Below are 26,324 nucleotides of genomic sequence, written 5' to 3' on the forward strand. Positions count from 1 at the left end.
AGATTTGGGTCACATAAATGTGCACCCGAATTAAGGAGGTAAAATTATTAAATACGCGCTTAAAGAGGCTATCGCGTTATTATTCCGGGAACTCGTGAGATTTGCTAAACGACCCACCTTAGGGACTGAATGCTTCAATATATACATTTAATGAGGGCCCCGCAATTTGTGCGTTTTTCTTTATTCTTTGTCGAGGCTCATCTCGTCCTTACTTTAAAAGGATATCCTATAGCAAATACGTTTGTCTCTACTAGTTGAAAACAGTAGATAGCCCTAGTTAATTACATGCTTGCAAGTTATCTATAACAGAATTCCGAGTGCTTGCACAAAATCAGAAGCACGACCACATACACAGTCGGCCGAGCAGAAATTAAGGGCCCAAATCCAGCCCATGCGTGATGGACCAGACCTGGGCCATTGTTTGTTCGATGCAGGCCTGCTTGGTCTGTTTCGACCTGGGCTCGACCTTCGTGAGGTTGAGATTGCAGACTCTGTGTTCTTTGTCTTAAAACATGGTTTACCAGTTACATGAAGCAGTTTATCAGAAATGAAAGAACTTAACTAGTAGTGTACGATTTTCATGCTTGGCCTACATTAAAGGATGTACTACAAAGTTAAACTAAGTCTAAGATACAACCTATTACATTGGGAATATTTTCACCTATCAGCATACATATATAAACTATCATTCAGCTAATCTATATTGATATACACTGGGCATACAGGCTACTTCTATTGTCAACACAGGAATGAAAATTATTATACAGTACATGATATCTAATGTAACAATCTATGTATGAAAGTCAACTTCAGGTCTTTTCTTTTTGTATTCATGCTCAATTTTCCAATTACATTTGACAGTGTATTGGTTGTGTACCTGGTATAGAGAACAAAAGAAGAAAGGAATGATCAGCTGGGTAGTATGCAACAAACACAGCAACAACAGATACACATCAACAACACAGCAACAAACCAACAACCACAAGTGTTTTCCACAGTCCACAGACAACCAGCAACAGTTTCTAGAACAAAGAAAACCAACAGATGGTCGAGCACCAAACAAGCAATCCCAGAAAAGAGCAGTGAAACAACAGAAATAACAGAGTATTCGATGCAGCAACACCAGCAGTTCAACAATCACAAGCAGCTCAATCACGGCAAACAACAGAACTTGGCCAAGACAGCTTGACCAATGTGAATTCTTCTGTAGTTTTCAGACAATGTTTGGTTACAGTATTTCTGGAAATTTCCTTATATTTTTTCAGTTTCCTTTAACTCACAAGACCTCTCTCAAGACTAAGTTTTTTTTTCCTTTCTCTTCCTCCTCCTTTTAAGTTCTGAAACAGCCTATTTATAAGCCAAACAACCAGTGCAGTCAAGCTGCCTGGATTCTGCCATTTGCAGACTGCCCATACCCTTTAAACCCCATGCCTAAGCATCTTTTTGATGCCAGCCATTTGTTCCCCACGCCTGGCTTATTCCTTTTGTTCAAGAGTATGGGTTCATTTAAGTATTCATTTTAAACCCCATACTCTTGTGTCTTGTTCCCCTTTGGCATTAGTTTAATCCTAAATTAGTACCCTATTTGTCATCTCATTTAAACTAAGTTTTTCTATTCTTTTCAAACCCTAGACTACCCCTGTTAGCCCTTGATTATTACTGTCCTGCCTCACTGCAGTATCAGGGCCTTTTGAACTTCTGGAAGTCCAAATTCAAGACTACCCTAGCCTGATTCTTTTCATTGTTTACAATGCAGTTATAGGCTAAACTTAGGCAATGTCGAGCATCCAATTATCAATCAACAGGTTCGTTCACTTTGTACGAATTAGAATATTTGGACATTCAGTCATAGGAAGTCAATCGACGACATTTATCAAGTCGACTATACTAATTATAACAGGTAACAATCAGTCGTTCATATAAACAAATACATATAGGGACCTAAAGGGCTTCAGACAACCTTGGTCAATCACTAGGAACCTATATAGATTATTTATGCGACGACTATCCTAATCGGACATGTTTATCATAGGATACATTCAGAACACAAACAGAAAACAATTGACCAAATAAAAAGGTCTTTGACAGAGATGGAAGAAATTAGGAAAAATAACAGATAATAACAAACAATCACAACAAATCATGCTAACAACTCAATCAAAACTAAAACAAAGAAAAGAGAACATTTACTGGAAAAGTTTAAACCAAAATGACCCAAGTCCGACTTAGCTTTGACCATTTGAGGCCGAACAAACTTTAATCAGGGTGTTCTCACATGAGAACATCTTGATTAAGGTCTATTAGACCTCGAACCCCTGTTAAGCCCGGCCGGATTCCAAGGCTATTCGTGTTCTAGGTTTTGGATTTTCAGATCTGGTTTTTAGGAGTTGTGGGTAGATTCGGACCAAACCAGGTCTGGTTTGGTCACGAGGGAGGTCAGGGGAGTGTCTGGTATGAAGATGGTGAGGTTTGGCATAGATCGAGTTTTGTCTCGAATCTTCAAATCCAGATTCGAGACGATGGGAGGTGATTCGAGGTACATGGTTAGTGAATTCGTGCTCAGGGTGGTTGGATGTTTCAGGGGTGTGAAGGGGGTGGTCACCGGCGTTCGTGCCGCCGAGTTCTGGTGAATGGGAAATTAGGGCGGCTGCTAGGGTTTCGGGGGGGTGTCAAGGCTTGGTGAAGAAGATGAGGAAAGGTGGGGTTCGGATAGGGGGCGTGGGGTGAAGGGTCAAGTTTATATACGTAAAGAGTAATTAGATCCTGGCCGTTGGATGCATCAAGATTGATGGCCAGGATCTTTTAATTAGAACGGAACGACACCGTTTGGCCTCGGTTGGGGGTTGGTTCGGACTGGTTCTTGGGTCGGGTTTGGAAACGGGTTACTGACAGGGAGCCTGGGCCGTTGGATTGGATTGGTTGGAACGGCTGAGATGAGCCGTCCTTGAAACGACGTAGTCTTGGTATTGGACGACGTCGTTTCGATGACCTGCGGATGGGTCTTGGGTTGGCTGACTTGGACTGGTTTTGGGCCTTCAAAATTTTGAAATATCATAGGCCCAATCCGATTTCTTGCACTTTTTTTTATTTTGTTTTCTAATTTTTGAAATATAACTAAATTAAAAATGAATTTGAAATACCCATTAATCAATACTTAACACAATTATTCACACACATATATATATAAAAACTTTTAAATGGTTAAATTACAACCTAGAAATGCATACATATTTTTTGTATTTTGTTTGATAATGATTAAATGCAAAATGGACAGACCCACAAATGACTAACAACACATGTCACGGAAAACTCGAAAAATTGTACAGCGAAGTCATTTGTCACTATTTTTTATTTTCTTTTGGAGCGATTGTCCGTGAAGCAAAAATAACGTGCTTACAGCTGCCCCTCTTTGCACGAAGACAAGAAGGGTTTTCGCGCAAAGATAAAGCGGGCGATTTTTGCTCGTCCGAGTACTCCGTGTGAAGCATTTTTGAAAAAGATTTGACCGAACCTTTGCTTCAAAGGTTTCCTACATATCCTGGGCTGAACAGGAATCAGGTCAATGTAGTTCGGGAAATTTTGGTAGCTGGGACTACCGTGTGATTGTAGTGCTCGCTGCTGTTGTGCGCTGTTGCATGCTGCTGTAGGATGCTACCGCTCAACCGATCTCCCTGTTACATTGTTCTGAAAGGAAAAACAAGAAGCTAAGCTAGACTATGGATCATGAGGTCTAATCTATCTTCAACTTGTTCTTGTTGCCTTGCTTTCTTGTCGGCTAACGTTTTTCCTCTGATGCCTTTATTTTGTGAACTTGGGGGATGATACTGGTCCTTCGCCTTTTCTGAATGCCAGTTTTCATCCCTTCGCTTGCTCTGCTGGGAACATGGCTCTCTTCTTTAAGCCTTTCAATGGTTTCTTCGGTGGTATGGCTTTCTTCATCAAAATTGTTATGTTGGGCATGCTATAACGCTCCCAAATTGTCTCTTTTGAGACGCGTTCCTTCTTCCTTTTGAATCGCGCGCTTGCCTTTGCAGCCTTCTGCTTCTTGGTGTTGGGGATTTTATTGTTTCCTGCTTGGGGATCTCTGTTGTAACCTTCCGCCTTCAGGTGGGGTTACTGATTCCAAAATCTAGAACTTAAATGTATTCCCGCATTATACTGGTGGGCGACCTAGAACTTAAATGTATTCCCGCATTATACTGGTGGGCGACCTAGAACTTAAATGTATTCCCGCATTTTACTGGTGGGCGACCTAGAACTTAAATGTATTCCCGCATTATACTGGTGGGCGACCTAGAACTTAAATGTATTCCCGCATTATACTGGTGGACGACCTAGAACTTAAATGTATTCCCGCATTATACTGGTGGGCGACCTAGAACTTAAATGTATTCCCGCATTATACTGGTGGGACCTAGGACTTAAATATATTCCCGCATTATACTGGTGGGCGACCTAGAACTTAAATGTATTCCCGCATTATACTGGTGGGTGACCTAGAACTTAAATGTACTCCCGCATTATATTGGTGGGCGACCTAGAACTTAAATGTATTCCCGCATTATACTGGTGGGCGACCTAGAACTTAAATGTATTCCTGCATTTTACTGGTGGGCGACCTAGAACTTAAATGTATTCCCGCATTATACTGGTGGGCGACCTAGAACTTAAATGTATTCCCGCATTATACTGGTGGGCGACCTAGAACTTAAATGTATTCCCGCATTATAATGGTGGGCGACCTAGAACTTAAATGTATTCCCGCATTATACTGGTGGGCGACCTAGAACTTAAATGTATTCCCGCATTATACTGGTGGGCGACCTAGAACTTAAATGTATTCCCGCATTATACTGGTGGGCGACCTAGGACTTAAATGTATTCCCGCATTATACTGGTGGGCGACCTAGGACTTAAATATATTCCCGCATTATACTAGTGGGCGACCTAGAACTTAAATGTATTCCCGCATTATACTGGTGGGTGACCTAGAACTTAAATGTACTCCCGCATTATATTGGTGGGCGACCTAGAACTTAAATGTATTCCCGCATTATACTGGTGGGCGACCTAGAACTTAAATGTATTCCTGCATTTTACTGGTGGGCGACCTAGAACTTAAATGTATTCCTGCATTATACTGGTGGGCGACCTAGAACTTAAATGTATTCCCGCATTATACTGGTGGGCGACCTAGAACTTAAATGTATTCCCGCATTATACTGGTGGGCGACCTAGAACTTAAATGTATTCCCGCATTATACTGGTGGGCGACCTAGAACTTAAATGTATTCCCGCATTATACTGGTGGGCGACCTAGGACTTAAATGTATTCCCGCATTATACTGGTGGGCGACCTAGGACTTAAATATATTCCCGCATTATACTAGTGGGCGACCTAGAACTTAAATGTATTCCCGCATTATACTGGTGGGTGACCTAGAACTTAAATGTACTCCCGCATTATATTGGTGGGCGACCTAGAACTTAAATGTATTCCCGCATTATACTGGTGGGCGACCTAGAACTTAAATGTATTCCTGCATTTTATTGGTGGGCGACCTAGAACTTAAATGTATTCCCGCATTATACTGGTGGGCGACCTAGAACTTAAATGTACTCCCGCATTATATTGGTGGGCGACCTAGAACTTAAATGTATTCCCGCATTATATTGGTGGGCGACCTAGAACTTAAATGTATTCCCGCATTATACTAGTGGGTGACCTAGAACTTAAATGTACTCCCGCATTATATTGGTGGGCGACCTAGAACTTAAATGTATTCCCGCATTATACTGGTGGGCGACCTAGAACTTAAATGTATTCCTGCATTTTACTGGTGGGCGACCTAGAACTTAAATGTATTCCCGCATTATACTGGTGGGCGACCTAGAACTTAAATGTATTCCCGCATTATACTGGTGGGCGACCTAGAACTTAAATGTATTCCCGCATTATACTGGTGGGCGACCTAGAACTTAAATGTATTCCCGCATTATACTGGTGGGCGACCTAGAACTTAAATGTATTCCCGCATTATACTGGTGGGCGACCTAGGACTTAAATGTATTCCCGCATTATACTGGTGGGCGACCTAGGACTTAAATATATTCCCGCATTATACTAGTGGGCGACCTAGAACTTAAATGTATTCCCGCATTATACTGGTGGGTGACCTAGAACTTAAATGTATTCCCGCATTATACTGGTGGGCGACCTAGAACTTAAATGTATTCCCGCATTATACTGGTGGGCGACCTAGAACTTAAATGTATTCCCGCATTTTACTGGTGGGCGACCTAGAACTTAAATGTATTCCCGCATTATACTGGTGGGCGACCTAGAACTTAAATGTATTCCCGCATTATACTGGTGGGCGACCTAGAACTTAAATGTATTCCCGCATTATACTGGTGGGCGACCTATAACTTAAATTTATTCCCGCATTATACTGGTGGGCGACCTAGAACTTAAAAGTATTGAAATTGTTTCCCCGTTCTTCCGAGAAAATTTCGACAAAATGTAGAAAATTTTCTGCCCCGGTTTTTGGTGATTTCCCTGGCGTTGCGTCTTGCTGCCATCATCAATCCTTTGTTTTCCTGCTGGGGCTGGTTTTCAATTTATCCCCTTTCCTGCTTTCTCTTTAAGCACATGCTGTGGGAGTCTGTTTTTACTCCCGAAACCACTCCCTTTAGGAGCTTACTTCCTCCAAAACTGCCAGGCACGATCATTGCATTGCCTGGGGCCGACCTTTAAGACTGTTTGTGTTATCCTGCATTGGATGAATTCCCCTTTGGTCTCTGGTAGTAAGCTTTGAAAAATTCTTTTCAAGACAATTTTTTTTAGGAAGAGAAATAAAAGATAGAAAAGGGAGAAAATCATTCTGAACCAATATTTGGTGGGAGAAGAAACTCAAAAGAACTTATCTGGAGGACATGACTGGTCCCCGTGATCATGACGTTCACCATAGATTCCCGACCCAGTCTATTTGTATCAATCGATTTTCCCGATGGTCTGACTTGCTGGGGATGATAAATGAGTGTCCATTGCGAATGTGGTCGCTTTTTTGTTGATCTGTCTTGTCGCCTCATAGTGCCCTTCGAGGGGTTTTCACTAATGAGACTCTCTCTTTTCTCTCATCTCCCGGCGCCTTATGGTGCTTGTGAAGGTTTTCACCAATAAGACTCTCTCATTTCATATCTCTCATCTTACGTCGCCTTTCGGTGCCTGTGAAGGTTTTCACCGATAAGACTCTCTCATTTTATTCTTCATCTTATGTCGCCTTTCGATGCCTGTGAGGGTTTTCACCGATAAGACTCTCTCATTTTATTTTTCATCGAGGAATCTGGGTGTTGTCGATACGACCCTCTCTTCTGGGGATTCCTTTGATCATCAATTCATTCCCAGTATTATGATCCTCTCCTTTGCTGGGGATCAGCGTATTATTCCTGGCCCTATTTGCCTGACTTGGTATCTCTTGGATATTGATCTGGAGGTCTTTTGGGCATCGATGTTGGTTTTGGTGTGGGGTTAAAGAAAGGCTATCAAAAAATGAAATAATTTGATGGGTGATCTGCTACAACTTTTGGAATCAAACCTTTGTTGGAACTTAAACATAACCTCTGCCCCAGTTTTTTTGCTTGGGGAATTTTATTTTTTACACTTATGTTGAGCTATGTGTGTTACGCACACTGTGCCTCTTATGCACCCTATGTACATTATGCATCCTATATACACTATGATGCACACTATGACCGAGCCGTGAGGCGCCTACGTATCCTCTTTGAGGAATCAGGTCAAACGTAGTTCCCACGGTTTTGTATTTCATATGATTTTATCTTCTTCTTTTTTTTTCTTTTCTTTCTCCTTCTTTTCATTTTCCTTTAAAGATTTTTTCTTTTTCTTTTCTTTTTCTTTTCTTTTCCTTTTTTTTTTCCTTTTTTTTCATGTCTTTTCCATTAGTGATTCCAAAAGAGGGGTATGAAAGAATAACTTAAGGATCAAAAGGGGAAGCAAGGGTTAAAAGTGTTTGGATAGAAGAAAGAATTGCCTCCGCCATCTCATTATCCAATAAATGTCAAATACAAACAAACGAACCAAAATTGCCATAATTAAAGAAATTACGCATAATATCTCTTGACTGCATCAGAATTGATAGCCATGTCGACACATCTCCCCTCGATATCTGTCAAACACAAAGCACCATTGGACAATACTCTGGTCACGATATAAGGCCCTTGCCAATTTGGGGCGAATTTGCCTTTTGCCTCGACCTGATGTGGGAGGATCTTCTTCAATACCTGCTGCCCTACTTCAAACTTCCTAGGGCGCACCTTCTTATTATATGTTCTCGCCATTCTCTTCTGGTATAGCTGACCATGGCACACTGCTGCCAATCTTTTCTCATCTATCAAGCTCAACTGTTCCAATCAAGCTTTGACCCATTCCTCATCATCAATCCCGGCCTCAGCGACAATCCGGAGGGACGGAATTTCGACCTCTACCGGTATTACAGCCTCAGTCCCGTACACCAACAAATAAGGAGTTGTACCTATGGAAGTCCGGACGGTAGTGCGGTAACCCAACAAAGCAAAAGGTAACCTTTCGTGCCATTGTCTGGATCCTTCCACCATCTTTCGCAGTATCTTCTTGATGTTCTTATTGGCTGCTTCGACCGCTCCATTCGCCTTGGGACGATATGGGGTGGAATTGCGGTGGGTAATCTTGAATTGTTGGCATACCTCTCTCATCAGGCTACTGTTAAGATTCGCACCGTTATCCGTGATGATCACTTTTGGGATTCCAAATCTGCAGATGATATGGGAGTGAACAAAGTCCACCACTGCCTTTTTGGTTACTGACTTGAAGGTTTTAGCCTCAACCCATTTGGTGAAGTAATCAATGGTCACTAGAATGAACCTATGACCGTTGGATGCTGCCGGCTCAATGGGCCCAATGACATCCATGCCCCATGCCACAAACAGCCAGGGTGCTGACATCGTATGTAACTCTGTTGGTGGAGAATGAATCAAATCTCCATGTATCTGGCACTGATGGCATTTCCTCACGAAAGTGATACAATCGTGTTCCATGGTGAGCCAATAACACCCTGTTCGAAAGAACTTCCTTGCCAATACATACCCACTCATGTGTGGTCCACATACTCCAGCATGTACCTCTGCCATAACCGTCGTGGCTTGAACGGCATCTATGCATCTCAACAATCCCAAATCCGGGGTTCTTTTGTATAATACTCCTCCGCTAAGGAAGAAACCATTCGACAAATGCCGAAGGGCTCTCTTTTGGTCTCCAGTGGCCTATTCTGGATATATCCCCCTTCTGAGGTATTCCTTGATATCATGAAACTAGGGTTCGCCATCTGGTTCCTCTTCTACGGCTTTGCAATAAGCGTGCTGATCATGGACCTGGATGTGCAGAGGATCAACATACATTTTGTCAGGGTGGTGCAGCATTGATGCTAAGGTGGCCAAGGCATCCGCAACCTCATTGTGAACTCTCGTGATATGTTTGAACTTCACCGACCGAAATCGCTTGCTCAGATCATGCAAGCATTGTCGGTATGGTATGAGCTTTAGATCTCGCGTTTCCCATTCACCCTGAATCTGATGTACCAAGAGGTCCGAGTCTCCCAAGACCAAGACGTCTTGGACATCCATGTCCGCAGCTAAGCGCAGACCCAAAATGCAAGCTTCATACTCGGCCATATTATTGGTGCAATAGAAGCGTAGTTGAGCCGTAACAGGATAATGGCGTCCTGTTTCAGAAATGAGTACTGCTCCTATTCCAACCCCTTTTGCATTTGCAGCTCCGTCGAAGAAAAGCTTCCAACCCGGTTCCTCAGTTAATTCCATCTCATTTGTATGCATTACCTCCTTGTCGGGAAAATATATTCTTAAAGGCTCGTACTTTTCATCAACGGGATTCTCTGCCAAATGATCGGCCAGCTCCTGGGCTTTCATGGCTGTCCTCGTCACATAGACGATATCAAACTCTGTGAGCAGAATTTGCCATTTTGCTAACCTTCCCGTGGGCATAGGTTTCTGAAAGATATACTTCAATGGGTCCAAACGGGATATGAGATAAGTAGTATATGAAGACAGGTAGTGCTTCAACTTCTGAGCTACCCAAGTTAGGGCGCAACATGTTTTCTCGAGTTGAGTGTACTTGACCTCATGTACTGTGAATTTCTTGCTAAGATAGTAGATGGCCTGCTCCTTCCTTCCTGTGTCATCATGTTGCCCCAGTACACAACCAAATGAATTTTCCAAGACCGTCAGGTAAAGAATTAAGGGCTTCCCAGGCTTAGGCGGGACCAATACGGGTGGATTAGACAGATACCCTTTGATTTGGTCGAAGGCCTCCTGACACTCTGCCGTCCAACCTACCGCAGCATCCTTTCTCAGCAACCGAAATATGGGCTCACAAGTTGCTGTGAGTTGGGCGATGAACCTGCTGATGTAATTGAGTCTACCCAGCAAACTCATTACCTCTGTTTTGTTCCTTGGCGGTGGCAAATCTCGGATGGATTCAATTTTGGATGGGTCTAACTCAATCCCCCGTCGACTGACGATGAATCCTAGCAGCTTTCCTGATGGAACCCCGAATGCGCATTTGGCCGGGTTGAGCTTGATATCATACCTTCGGAGTCTTTGGAAAAATCTCCTTAGGTCTGCTACATGGTCCTCCTGACGCCAAGATTTGATGATCACATCATCGACGTACACCTCGATTTCTTTGTGTATCATGCCATGAAACACAGCAGTCATTGCTCGCATGTACATTGCCCCGGCGTTCTTCAATCCGAACGGCATTACCCGATAGCAGTAGGTTTCCCATGGCGTAATAAACGCTGTTTTTCCGCATCTTCCTCGTCCATTAGGATCTGATGATAACCCGCATAGCAATCCACAAAGGATCCGATCTCGCGCCCAGCGCAATTATCGATCAGGATATGAATGTTGGGTAACGGAAAATTGTCCTTGGGACTTGCTTTGTTGAGGTTGCGGTAGTCGACGCACACCCTGATTTTTCCATCCTTCTTTGGGACTGGTACCACATTGGCCAACCACTCGGGATATCGAGTGACCCGAATGACCTTCGCCTGCAACTGCTTAATCACCTCTTCTTTGATCTTTACACTCATTTCTGTTTTAAATTTCCTTAGTTTTTGCTTGACCGGAGGGTATGCCGGGTCAGTGGGCAATTTGTGAACCACTAAATTGGTGCTTAATCCAGGCATATCGTCATATGACCATGCAAAAACATCTTTGAATTCCATGAGGGTTTTGATCAATTCTTCCCTGACATTCGGCTCAATGTGGATGCTAATTTTGGTCTCTTGGACGTTATCAGCGTCTCCTAGATTCACAGCCTCAGTGTCATTTAGGTTAGGCTTGGGTTTCTCTTCAAATTGGCACAGTTCTCGGTTTATCTCTTCGAAGGCTTCACCTTCGTCACATTCAGATTCATCATCACAAACGACCTCTTGCATCATTGAGTCGGATTCAGATTGATTTATTAGACTAGGTCGAAGATCCGCTGTGCATGCCATGTCATTAGAACCAGTAAAAAGAGAACTGTTCAGAAAGAAAAAGAACAAAGCAAAAATTAAAATAGGACAAAAAGAGAGAACTTTATTAAACTTGTGGGATAAAAGGGTTCACACTTTTACAAGACAAACGTAAAATTTGGATTACACCCTGGAAAAATCCGAACAAAACAAAACAAACAAAACATAAATCAAAGCCTACTACCAAGACTCCCCTCGAACAGGAAGAGGAGTAACAGTCCAATTGTTGGTTTTGGCCTCAGGCCCCACAAACTGTATCTCTGTTCTGCTGGAACCTTCTCCAACTTCTACCACACTGACATCAGCGAATAGCCTCTCAAAACTCTGATTCAGGTCCTCATTTATACCGATCAATGGTCCTAGAATCTTTGGGACCAATGACCCCTTGGCACTTGCTTTAACAAAAGACCTTGAGAGACGTGACACTGGTTTGGGCAGGAACCAAACCCTCTTCTTCATTTTTCGCGCTTGCTTCCTATCTGCTGCGGTTGGTTTGAACCCCAATCCGAAAGTTTCCAGATTTTTAGGCAAGGTGACAGGTTGGACAATCCCCTGAAGCTCGGCTCCTAGGCCCTTTCCCGGTACAAATCCATTACCCAGCATTTCTGAGACCATCATGACTGTCGCGGCAGCTACCCTAGGGTGTGAGATGATCTCTCCTTCAGAAATTTTGTTGGCCGACCCTATATCGAAAATCTGGTAGACCCAAGGGCCTTTGTCGTCAGCGGTCTCTATGAAAGGTACAATGGCGCCACCCATGGTGCACGCCGGGTCCTCGCCGTGTAGCACGACCTCTTGTCTTTCCCACGCGAACTTCACCATCTGATGTAGGGTGGAGGGTATTGCTTTGGCTGCATGAATCCATGGTCGTCCTAACAGCAGGTTGTAAGATACTGTGGCATCTAACACCTGGAATTCCATGGTAAACAGGACTGGACCGATGGTCAGTTCAAGTACAACATCCCCCACAGTGGTTGTTCCGTTTCCATCGAACCCTCGGACACAGATGTTGTTCTTGTGGATCCTTCCGTGGTCAATTTTTAACTGGTTCATGGTATATAGTGGACAAATATTGGCACTTGAGCCGTTATCCACCAATACTCGAGTTACCACCGAGTCTTCACATTTGACAGCTAGGTATAGAGCTTTATTATGCTCCGTACCTTCCATCGGCAGGTCATCATCTGAGAATGTCACCCTGTTCACCTCGGAAATCTTGTTGGCAATGGTTTCCAGGTGGTTTACAGAAATCTCATTGGGTACATGAGCTTCGTTCAATATCTTCATCAGGGCCCGACGATGCTCCTCAGAGTGGATCAGTAATGACAGCAGTGAGATCTGGGCCGGTGTTTTTCTCAGCTGTTCGACCACAGAATAGTCCTGTACTTTCATCTTCCTCAGGAACTCCTCAGCCTCTTCTTCGGACACAGGTTTCTTGGTTGCAGCTGGGTTGGTTCTCCTTAGTTCCACTGGAGCGAAACATCGACCTGATCGAGTCAGCCCTTGCGCTTCACAACTAACTTCTTCCACCTGTTTTCCTTTATACATTACCACCGCCTTTTCATATTTCCAAGGAACAACCTTGCTATCAATCATCGGCAGCTGGACCATATGCTTTATGGTTACCAGTTCTCTATATGCCCCCTTCAACACAACTGTAGGTGCGGGCGGAATCCCTGATATTACCAACTTGTTTGGCTCGGGTTTGCTTGTTATGGCGGATGGGCTCTTTCCCAATATCACTACTGGCTTGACGCTCTCTCCCTGTGACTGTACCCTTGTTCCCCCGCTGGTTGAGACTTCTTTCGGGGCGGCTTGGATCATCATCACTGTTTGTGAGGGTTTTCTCAATTCTCCTCCCTCACACACCAACTCAATCATGTGAGTTTCGTGGTGCGCTGGCAGTGGGTTTTGGTTGATGTTAGGAGCTTCTGGTGTCTGGACCTCGATCTTATTGGTGTCGATAAGATCCTGTATGGCATGCCTTAACTTCCAACACTTCTCGGTGTCATGCCCGAGCATCCCTGAGCAGTATTCACAACTTATTGATCGATCCAAATTCTGAGGTGGGGGATTTGGTTCTCGAGTCTGGACAGGACTAACCAAACCCAATTGCCTCAGCTTGTGGAACAAAGCGGTGTAGGTTTCTCCCAACTCCGTGAAAGTTCTCTGTTTCCGCAACCTGTCATTCCTAGCATCTGGATTTCCCTGAAAGCCTGCCCCTAGAGGGTTTCTATACGCCCTTGGTGGGGGATAGGTGTTTTGTGGTGGTGCATATATGTTCTGGGGAGCCGGCGCGCGCCATTGTGGGCGAACCGGAGGCTGGGTGTATGCCTGGGCCTGGTGTACGGAACAATGTGGTTCTCGAGGTGGATAGAAATTTTGTGGTGGGTTGTATGGGTAGTTTGACCTGTGAGGTCCGGGTTGGTTGTAGTGTGGCCTGCTAGCCCTGGACCAACTGCCTGCCTCGATCGTGGCAACCTCTTCTTTCTTTCTTCTTAGCGCACCTCCCGTGCCGCTTTGAATAGCCTGGGTTGTGGCCTTGAGTGCCGAATAGTTCAAGATTTTGTCAGACTTCAGACCCTCTTCTATCATGACCCCTATCTTGACCACCTCGTTGAAAGATTTTCCAACTGTTGTCACCAAGTGGCCAAAGTAGGTTGGATCCAATGTTTGCAAGAAATAGTCCACCATCTCTCCCTCTCTCATGGGAGGATCGACTCTAGCTGCTTGTTCTCTCCAGCGGAACCCGAACTCGCGAAAACTTTCCCCGGGTTTCTTCCCAGTTCTTAATAATGTGAGACGGTTAGGGACTATCTCGAGATTGTACTGGAAATGACATGCAAAAGCCTGCGCCAGATCGTCCCAAGTATACCACCTACTGGAATCCTGCCTGGTATACCATTCTAGTGCAGATCCGCTCAGACTTTGGCCGAAATAAGCTATCAGCAGCTCATCCTTGCCGCCTGCCCCTCTCATTTTGCTATAGAATCCCCGCAAATGTGCCATGGGATCACCGTGTCCTTCATATAAATCAAACTTAGGCATCTTGAACCCAGCCGGGAGTTGGACGTCTGGGAAAGGGCACAGATCTTTGTATGCTACGCTGACCTGGTTGCCCAAATCGTGCAGGTTCCTGAAGGACTGCTCCAGGCTTTTGAATTTTCTCAATACTTCATCCTGTTCAGGGGCCTTAGCCGGCTTTTCAATCTCTGCCGGCACTTCCAAATGTGGACTGTAAGCCTGTGGTTCGGGGGCATGAAACGTAGGCTCAGGGGGATAGTATTGTGTATCGTGAGCCTGAAACAATGGCTCACTGATCGTTCTTTGCAAAGGGGCTGATGTTGGTCCCACAAAAATAGGAATATTGGGTGTTGGGAGAGGTTGATGGGGTGGTGGAGCTTGGGAATAATGAGGGCTTCTTTCTTGATGATAAAGGGGATTTGGGCGGCTTGTGGAAGGGCCGAAGTGAGGGTATTCTGGCATGTGTCCCAGTGTTTCAGGGCTCTTTTGTGTTTTGGCTATGGCTAGCTGCATTGCACTCATCTCTAGTCCCATCCTTTCAATCTTTTCCATCGCCTCTTTCAACAACTGGCTCATCGGCCTCTCTTCCTCATTACTATTATCTGAGGTAGTCATGCTTGTTGCTATCGGTCCTTTGGATCTGGTTTGGTAGGAGTGTGTTGCTAGAGTTCTTTAACAACTAACTTGTCTGGTATAGACAACAACAAACTTTGTTAGCGTTAGAGCTTAACAGATTTGATCATAACACATAGAGGATGCAATGCTCCTAGGCAGTTAACCGTTTCTACATGCTTTGCTTCAAACAACATGCGTCGTCCCGGCTTGCTCATTTGTACCCTTTTCTGTTATTTTACCTTTTTGTATTTTCTTTTCCTTCTTTATTAAGAGCGGTCGAATCTTATGGGGATTGCCTAAGTATCACGTCCCCGCGCGAATCAGACCAGGCGTAGTTCTGCACAAATGAGCGTAAAAGCAAACAACCTTTTATTGTTGAAAGGGCCTTTTACAAACTACATTTTGCAAACGAAAGAGCAAACTTTGAAAATAAGCCTAGACTAAAAAATAGACCAGAAATCACCCTAAAAAAACAATCAAAAAGTGCTAAGATACAGACTTTGACTTATGAGTACATTATGGTTTTGAAAATTGGTGTCCGCAGGGCGTCGTTCGGCCTTGCCGCGGTCCTAGGTGCGAGATCCCTCTCAAGTTGCTCCAGCTCATGCATGGTCTGCTTGACATAACTCATCACTACCGAGAGGACGGTATCGCTGGTCATGTTCTCACATCGTAGACATCGTCGGGTGATGGCATGGGCAATGGCCTTGATCGTATTTCTGGTTTGCTTCTTCTCTATAAGTAGGCATTTTATCTGATCGCTGCACATCTTGAATACCTGAGCATCCTGGATATGCTGATTCTTAAGTTGCCGTACTTCTAACTTCATTCGGGCCAACAAGTCGTACCAGTATCTGCTCTCAATTTGGAGATCCTTGGCCTGATTAGCTGCTTTGATTTCAAGTGTAGCCATCTCTCTCTTCATTTTAGCAACAATTTTCTCGTGGTCGCCTTCCAATTGATTCAGGTATCGGCAATGCTTATCTGCTCTTGTATCCCACTGTGCCCTGAGCTCTGCTATGACGTTTTCGGATTTCTCCAAACCATCTTGCCATTCCCTGATTTCACTTTTTAGCCTTTTTATCAGTTGCTCGTCTGATCGACGCCTTGGCTGTTTATCCGCATCCACCCTTATCTGTTTGATCTGGGCTCTGAGCATTTCGTTTTCCTGAATTAACCTGTTCTGCTCTCCCAGATTGGTAGCAACTTGCACATTGTGCTCATATTTCAAGCTTTCCACTTATCGCTTCAACCTGCTAATTTCGGCGCAATAGCCTCTTTCCTTCGCTAACCAATCCCACTGCTTTTGCGATGATTCGGTGAAATTCCGGATGTGGGGTCTCTTAGCCGGCCTTTCATGCTCAAATTCCCTTCTATACCATGCAAGGTAACCTGGCGCCGTCTCTCCTTTGGCTCGATCCCGCATGCATGTATCTGATTTCAAATATTGACACTCATTCGAGATTTGGCGAATCTTCGCTTCTGGGAATTGTCCGTTAGGACTTATCTCAACTGCTTGAGTGCTAAGATCCTCCTCATGAGGTACTGTCTGGCATCTTCCGAACTGTCTCAAAACTCGGCAGGGTGCGTAAGGTTGAATGCTCTTAAGCCCCATCAGTAAGAAATGAGTTTTAGTTGCCGACATATATAGGATCTCATCAACAGGCAACCATCCTAGCGTCCATTGTATTTGGCTGGCAGTAAGAGCTTGAAAGAACGAGGTCCATGCCAGGACTCCTTTGGGCAAACTGATCTCTTTGGTTCTCGTGTAAAATTCTTCTATGCAAGTCTTTTCTGGGGAACCATGGCTCAAAATCTCGGAATGATGGCAGAGGTGCTCGGTCATCCATATTTGTAGGAGCAAGTTACAACCTTCGAAGAAATTTCCCCCAGCTTTACAAGCTGTAAGAGCTCGAAAGATGTCAGATACCACCATAGGTGCGAGAGTACTGTCATTTTGCGTGAGTAAAGTGCTGACGACCCCGGATATCTTCAAATCAATGTTTCCGTCTTTCCTTGGAAATACCAGAAGGCCCAGGAACATCATCATGAAAGCTACCCGTCTGTGTTTGTCCCACTTCTGACGAACACCTTTGCTGCACAGTTTGTTGATTGGATTATTGAATCCCCCCTCATGACCGTACCTATCATATATGAAGCATGGAGTACAAAATCCGGCTGCCAGATCCGGGTTGTGGACCGTTCTGGGTATCTTCAATGAATCTAGGAACCGATGTACCGTGACAACTCTTGGGGCGACCAAGTATTTTTGCCTCAACGGAAGTTCAGCATTCCCGATGTACCCGGCCATTTCTTCCAAAGTCGGGGTGAGTTCAAAATCAGAGAAATGGAAAACATTGTGCGCCGGGTCCCAGTAGGTAACCAAAGCTCTTATGATATCTCCTCGAGGCTGGATTTCCAACAAACCCACGAGACCTTTCAGATATTTCTTGACCTCATTTTGTCCTTCAACACCTAGATCATTCCACCATAGCCGTAATTTGACAGGGATTTTGGTCATTATTGAAAAATGTTCATTTTGCATCGTGCTCATCCTGCACATTTATTAAGGTGATTTTAACAAAATGACTTGACTCAAAATATTTTACAAAGGGGATCAAGTTTTGAACACGGCCTTTAAACACTTCGGGGACGAAGATTTTAAGGCTGTGTGGGTCAACTGGACAAAAATGCTAAACAAGACCCAAAGGTGGCTGTTTATGCAAAGTCAGCCTTCCGGCGTCCCTTTTCGGGAACATTCGGCTATTTATGACAAAACAGCATCACCTGACTTATTTATGACTCTTTTAAAATTTGACACATCTTTTATCTTTTTTTTATTGATTTTGGCTATTTTAGCAAAAATGGGGTTGAACCCGACGAGGGTTGCCTACGTATCTCACATACGGTGAGAATCAAACCGGCGTAGTTCGGGATATCGTGAATAGAGAAAATCAAATAAACCTAGAAAATGAGAATATATATTTTTTATTATTATTTTTATTTTTATTTTTTCTTTTGAAAAGAGGTAAAGACTAAAGAAAATATTTATTTATTTATTTTTTAGGAAATATTTGGACTATTAGTCTGAATTTATAAAAGGGGTACTAAAGAATATATATTTATTGATTTTGAAAGTGATAAAAAGAAAATGTTTATATTTTTTTTTGGAAGAAATTCCGGCGAGGTTTCGATACTACTCGGACATTGGTTTTTCCAAAAGAAGTAATCATCTCCCTACGCTGCTATTTTTCCCTTTTATTTTTAGAAACCGGTCAACATGCGGAACTGAAGCAAATAGATGCGCAAAACAAATAGGATGCAGCAGGATGGTCTTTTCATTTCAGGTTGCTAGTCCTAGACGGACCCAACCCCTGTGTTGAGTCCCCTAAGTCAAATGCAACATGATGCAAATAAGCGTTCCTACTAGGGATCCGGCATGAAGTTTCGTTATACTAGGTTCACAACCTGGGTATTTGTTCTAGACTGTGTACCCGAGCGGACAACTCGATTCGAGGAGGGGGCTACGTACCGGGGACCCGCGAAATCGTCCTGCTTTGTAACTTGTCCGACCTCTTTCTTATTTCAGGTATGGACACTAACAGAATAGGGAGTCTCGGCCAGCGAGCTTCTCCCCAGGGGTAAGAAGAGAAGGGTTTCGGCACAGTTTATATACAGTTCAAATAATATCAAAGCGGTAAAAGACAACATTTAGCACGTTATGCAAAAACATGTAATAAAGATCAGATAATAAAGCCAAATATAACAATTATTCTAAGCTCGAATTTTTGAACCATGAACCAGTGGTTCTGGGCTGGAATTCCCCAGCAGAGTCGCCAGAGCTATCACACCTCCTTTTGCCGCACCCGCGAGGGCGCAAGGGAGTTTTTTCCAATTAAAGGACAATCGAAACGGGATTGGTTTATTTATTTCAGAGTCGCCACTTGGGAGATTTAGGGTGTCCCAAGTCACCAATTTTAATCCCAAATCGAGGAAAAGAATGACTCTATATTACAGTCTGCGTACCAGAAATCCGGATAAGGAATTCTGTTAACCCGGGAGAAGGTGTTAGGCATTCCCGAGTTCCGTGGTTCTAGCACGGTCGCTCAACTGTTATATTCGGCTTGATTATCTGATTTTATACAAATGTGAACTTATGTGCCAATTTTATCTTTTAACCGCTTTTATCATTCACTGTTATTTTTATAGGACTTGCAACGTCGTGAAAACATATCTCGAACCACGTTACATCAATGCACCCGTGGTTATTGACATATCTCGACTCGGTTGAGATTTGGATTTGGGTCACATAAATGTGCACCCGAATTTAGGGAGATATCATTATTAAAGTCGCGCCTAAAGCAACTAGCGCATTATTATTTTTGGGGTAGGGCCGTGAAATTTGCTAAACGACCCACCTTAGGGACTGAATGATTCAATATATACATTTAATGAGGGCCCCGCAATTTGTGCATTTTTCTTTATTCTTTGTCGAGGCTCATCTCGTCCTTACTTTAAAAGGATATCCTATAGCAAATACGTTTCTTGTCGCGTTTGTCTCTACTAGTTGAAAACAGTAGATAGCCCTAGTTAATTACATGCTTGCAAGTTATCTATAACAGAATTCCGAGTGCTTGCACAAAATTAGAAGCACAGCCACATACACAGTCGGCCGAGCAGAAATTAAGGGCCCAAATCCAGCCCATGCGTGATGGACCAGACCTGGGCCATTGTTTGTTCGATGCAGGCCTGCTTGGTCTGTTTCGACCTGGGCTCGACCTTCGTGAGGTTGAGATTGCAGACTCTGTATTCTTTGTCTTAAACATGGTTTACCAGTTACATGAAGCAGTTTATCAGAAAGGAAAGAACTTAACTAGTAGTGTACGATTTTCATGCTTGGCCTACATTAAAGGATGTACTACAAAGTTAAACTAAGTCTACGATACAACCTATTACATTGGGAATATTTTCACCTATCAGCATACATATATAAACTATCATTCAGCTAATCTACATTGATATACACTGGCATACAGGCTACTTCTATTGTCAACACAGGAATGAAAATTATTATACAATACATGATATCTAATGTAACAATCTATGTAAGAAAGTCAACTTCAGGTCTTTTCTTTTTGTATTCATGCTCAATTTTCCAATTACATTTGACAGTGTATTGGTTGTGTACCTGGTATAGAGAACAAAAGAAGAAAGGAATGATCAGCTGGGTAGTATGCAACAAACACAGCAACAACAGATACACAGCAACAACACAGCAACAAACCAACAACCACAAGTGTTTTCCACAGTCCACAGACAACCAGCAACAGTTTCCAGAACAAAGAAAACCAACAGATGGTCGAGCACCAAACAAGTAATCCCAGAAAAGAGTAGTGAAACAACAGAAATAACAGAGTATTCGATGCAGCAACACCAGCAGTTCAACAATCACAAGCAGCTCAATCAGGGCAAACAACAGAACTTGGCCAAGACAGCTTGACCAATGTGAATTCTTCTGTAGTTTTCAGACAGTGTTTGGTTACAGTATTTCTGGAAATTTCCTTATATTTTTTCAGTTTCCTTTAATTCACAAGACCTCTCTCAAGACTAAGTTTTTTTTTTCCTTTCTCTTCCTCCTCCTTTTTAAGTTCTGAAACAGCCTATTTATAAGCCAAACAACCAGTGCAGTCAAGCTGCCTGGATTCTGCCATTTGCAGACTGCCCATACCCTTTAAACCCCATGCCTAAGCATCTTTTTGATGCCAGCCATTTGTTCCCCACGCCTGGCTTATTCCTTTTGTTCAAGAGTATGGGTTCATTTAAGTATTCATTTTAAACCCCATACTCTTGTGTCTTGTTCCCTATTGGCATTAGTTTAATCCTAAATTAGTACCCTACTTTTCAGCTCATTTATACTAAGTTTTTCTGTTCTTTTCAAACCCCAGACTACCCCTGTTAGCCCTTGCTTATTACTGTCCTGCCTCACTACAGTATCAGGGCCTTTTGAACTTCTGGAAGTCCAAATTCAAGACTGCCCTAGCATGATTCTTTTCATTGTTTACAATGCAGTTATAGGCTAAACTTAGGCAATGTCGAGCATCCAATTATCAATCAACAGGTTCGTTCACTTTGTACGAATTAGAATGTTTGGACATTCAGTCGTAGGAAGTCAATCGACGACATTTATCAAGTCGACTATACTAATTATAACAGGTAACAATCAGTCGTTCATATAAACAAATACATACAGGGACCTAAAGGGCTTCGGACAACTTTGGTCAATCACTGGGAACCTATATAGATTATTTATGCGACGACTATCCTAATCGGACATGTTTATCATAGGATACATTCAGAACACAAACAGAAAACAATTGACCAAATAAAAAGGTCTTTGACAGAGATGGAAGAAATTAGGAAAAATAACAGATAATAACAAACAATCACAACAAATCATGCTAACAACTCAATCAAAACTAAAACAAAGAAAAGAGAACATTTACTGGAAAAGTTTAAACCAAAATGACCCAAGTCCGACTTAGCTTTGACCATTTGAGGCCGAACAAACTTTAATCAGGGTGTTCTCACATGAGAACACCTTGATTAAGGTCTATTAGACCTCGAACCCCTGTTAAGCCCGGCCGGATTCCAAGGCTATTCGTGTTCTAGGTTTTGGATTTTCAGATCTGGTTTTTAGGAGTTGTGGGTAGATTCGGACCAAACCAGGTCTGGTTTGGTCACGAGGGAGGTCAGGGGAGTGTCTGGTATGAAGATGGTGAGGTTTGGCATAGATCGAGTTTTGTCTCGAATCTTCAAATCCAGATTCGAGACGATGGGAGGTGATTCGAGGTACATGGTTAGTGAATTCGTGCTCAGGATGGTTGGATGTTTCAGGGGTGTGAAGGGGGTGGTCACCGGCGTTCGTGCCGCCGGGTTCTGGTGAATGGGAAATTAGGGCGGCTGCTAGGGTTTCGGGGGGGTGTCAAGGCTTGGTGAAGAAGATGAGGAAAGGTGGGGTTCGGATAGGGGGCGTGGGGTGAAGGGTCAAGTTTATATACGTAAAGAGTAATTAGATCCTGGCCGTTGGATGCATCGAGATTGATGGCCAGGATCTTTTACTTAGAACGGAACGACACCGTTTGGCCTCGGTTGGGGGTTGGTTCGGACTGGTTCTTGGGTCGGGTTTGGAAATGGGTTACTGACAGGGAGCCTGGGCCGTTGGATTGGATTGGTTGGAACGGCTGAGATGAGCCGTCCTTGAAACGACGTAGTCTTGGTATTGGACGACATCGTTTCGATGACCTGCGGATGGGTCTTGGGTTGGCTGACTTGGACTGGTTTTGGGCCTTCAAAATTTTGAAATATCATAGGCCCAATCCGATTTCTTGCACTTTTTTTTATTTTGTTTTCTAATTTTTGAAATACAACTAAATTAAAAATGAATTTGAAATACCCATTAATCAATACTTAACACAATTATTCACACACACACACACACACACACACACACACACATATATATATATATATATATATATAAACTTTTAAATGGTTAAATTACAACCTAGAAATGCATACATATTTTTTGTATTTTGTTTGATAATGATTAAATGCAAAATGAACAGACCCACAAATGACTAACAACACATGTCACGGAAAACTCGAAAAATTGTACAGCAAAGTCATTTGTCACTATTTTTTATTTTCTTTTGGAGCGATTGTCCGTGAAGCAAAAATCACATGCTTACAGCTATTTGGTAGCTAATTCTTTGATATTATTATACTTTGGGTTGAATGTCATATTTGGGCTTCGTGCCAACTGTTTGAACCATTAGGGGATAGTTAATGATATTTTCCTCACTATTTGATTTCATACTTGTGCTCAGTCATGCCAGATCTTTCAATGTATTCAAACCTCAGCTATGTTATTCTGTTTTAGAAACCTTAAATGGTGTTTTAAAGATATTTTGAGCTGAGCTGCATATTTTTACTATTGCCCAAAGGGCTTATAAGATTCTGACTGAGTAAAGCGGAGAGCCTGTATTGTGAGGATACTTTTGGGTCTGGTTGCACGCCGCAGCAGTGATACACTAATTATGCCAATGAGGTCGATGGCTTGAGGTTGTACGCCACGAGGTGGCTTGATATTGATATGAGGCCGAGAGCCTGTTTATGATGCCACGAAATGGCTTGATATTGTGCTTGGGCCATAAGGGGCCCCTCCATGAATCTGCACACCCCTAGTGAGCGCGGGTACCCATTATGACATGAGATATAGCCCGAGGGGTTGGTATTGTTTTGTGTTATTGATCGATGGGCTGATTTAATGTTATTGTGCCCGAGAGGTAGTTCTTATGTGTTTACCATTCCTAGTTGTTTTTCCTATCTATTATTGATTGCTTAAAAGGGTATTTTTATGAGATTTCATTGTTAAATTGTGTTACTGATTTTGCTATGCCTCTGATAGCTAAATGTTGTGTTTAATGTGATTTTATATCGTTCAGTCTTCATTTATTCTTATTACTCACTGAGTTGGAAGTACTCATTTTACTCCCTACACCTCTGTGTGCAGATTCGGGCGCTACAGGTCCTGCTACTAAGGGTTGACAGTTCCAGCAGATCTTCAGAGGTTTACTTGGTAGCTTCTTGGCGATTTGTAGCCTAGTGCAACATCCCTTTATCTTATTTCTTTTCTGATTCAGTTATTTAGTAGTGGAGTAGACTTTCAGACTAGTAGTATTATTTTAGATGCTCATGACTGGTGACACCCCGATGTTGGGCTGTGTTAGCTTTTATTTTCGCAAATTATATTGTTAAATACTTATTTTGGGATTTTATTTCTGATTAAAGACTTAGTAGTTATTATTTTAATTGCTTAAAGTGAATTGGAAGTGAGTCGACTGGACTTGTCTTCAAGAGAGGTGCCATCATGATCAGGTTAGGTTTAGTGTCATGACAAGTTGGTATCAGAGACCGGGTGGCTTGATTCAGAGGGTGGATATTTCAGAGTGGAAGTGGCAGAGGATCACTATGGACTTTGTAGTTGGACTTCCACGGGCTTTGAGGAAGTTCGATGCTATTTGGGTGATTGTGGATCGACTGACCAAGTCCGTGCACTTCATTCTTGTGTGTACTACCTATTCTTCAAAGCAGAGATCTATATTCGAAAGAGATTGTTCAATTTCATGGTGTCCCAGTTTCCATCATTTCAGATAGGAGTTTCCATTATTTCATATAGGGGCACTCAGTTCACTTCGCAGTTTTGGAGGTCTGTGTAGTGAGAATTGGGCACTTTGGTTGAGTTGAGCACAACTTTTCACCCTCAAATGGATGGGCAGTCTGAGTGCACAATTCATATATTGGAGCGCATGTTATGTGCTTGTGTCATTGATTTCGGAGGGTCATAGGATCAGTTTCTACCGCTGGCAGAGTTTGCTTACAACAACAACTACCAGTCGAGTATTCAGATGGCTCCATATGAGGCTTTGTATGGGAGATGGTGTAGATCTCCAGTTGGTTAGTTACAACCCAGTGAGGCTAGGCTGTTGGGGACAAACTTGGTGCATGATGCTTTAGATAAGGTGAAGGTGATTCAGGATAGGCTTCGTATAGCGCAGTCGAGACAAAAGAGTTATGCTGACAAGAAGGTTCAGGATGTGTCCTACATGGTTGGTGAGAAGGTTCTATTGAAGGTTTCACCCATGAAGGGTGCTATGAGATTTGGGAAGAAGGGTAAATTGAGTCCTCGGTTCATTGGGCCTTTCGAGGTGCTTAAGAGGATTGGGGAGATAGCTTATGAGCTTGCTTTGCCACCCAGCTTGTCGAGTGTGCATCAGGTATTTCATGTTTCTATGCTCTGGAAGTATATTGGGGATCCATCTCATGTTCTATATTTCAGCACGTTTCAGCTGGATGGTGACTTAACTTATGATGTGGAGCCAACAACTATTTTGGAGCGTCAGGTTTGAAAGTTGAGGTCAAAGGATATAGTTTCAGTGAAGGTGCAGTGGAGAGGTCGGCCCATGGATGAGGCTACCTGGGAGACCGAGCGGGAGATGCGGAGCAGATATCCTCACATGTTTGAGGCTTCAGGTATGTTTCTCGACTCATTCGAGAACGAACGTTTGTTTAAGTTGGGGAGGATGTGACGACCCGACCAGTCGTCTCATGAGTTACCGCTTTGTTTTCCCCATTTCTTCTTATTTATGCTTTGTTTATCCGTGTTATGTGGTATCGGGTTGGTCGGATCGAATCCGGAATGGTTTTGATAAAGTTTGAGACACTTAGTCTCTAAAAGTAGCTTTAGAGTTAGAAAAGTCAACCAAGAGTTGACTTATTTGTAAATGACCTCAGAATGTGGATTTTATGGCTTGGATAGATTCGTTAGGTGATTTGGGACTTAGGAATGTGTCCGGAATATTTTTGTGATGTCCGGTGTAGAATTAGGCTTAAATTGGCGAAAGTTAGTTTGTGGTGATTTTCGGTCGGCAGTGAAAAATAGGCTATCGGTGTCGGAATTGAATTCTGACAGTTGGAACAGGTTCGTAATGTCATTTTGGATATGTCTGCAAAATTTCAGGTCAATCAGAGTTGTTTTGGATAGTTTCGGCGTCGTTGGTGGAATTTAGGAATTTCAAAGTTCATCGGCTTGAATTTGATGTGATTTTGGTGTTTTGATGTTGTTTTGGGTGTTTTGAAGGCTCGACTAAGTTCGAATGATGTTATGGACGTGTTGGTATATTTGTTGAGATTTCTGAGGGCCTCGGGGGATCTCGAAAGATTAACAGATAAATTTAGACTAGAAGAAAAGCTGCTGCATTTTTCACAACAACATGAACAGTAACTCAGGTGAACAGTAAAACGTGTGAGCAGTATTTATATAAATCTTCCGCGACCATTTAACCCTTTTACACCATTTTTGAACGAGAAAAGAGCTTTAAGGCGATTTTGAAGAGAGGAAATCATTGTTCTTCATTGAGGTAAGGATTTTGGACCCTAAAACTCGATTAATTGTGATTAAGGAACAAAATATCAGTGTTTAATTTATGAAAATCAGTAGAAAAAGGTGGAGTTAGGGCTTGAGATTATGAGACC

Source organism: Nicotiana sylvestris, chromosome 6 (genome assembly GCF_000393655.2).
Source record: "Nicotiana sylvestris chromosome 6, ASM39365v2, whole genome shotgun sequence".
Lineage (NCBI taxonomy): Eukaryota > Viridiplantae > Streptophyta > Magnoliopsida > Solanales > Solanaceae > Nicotiana > Nicotiana sylvestris.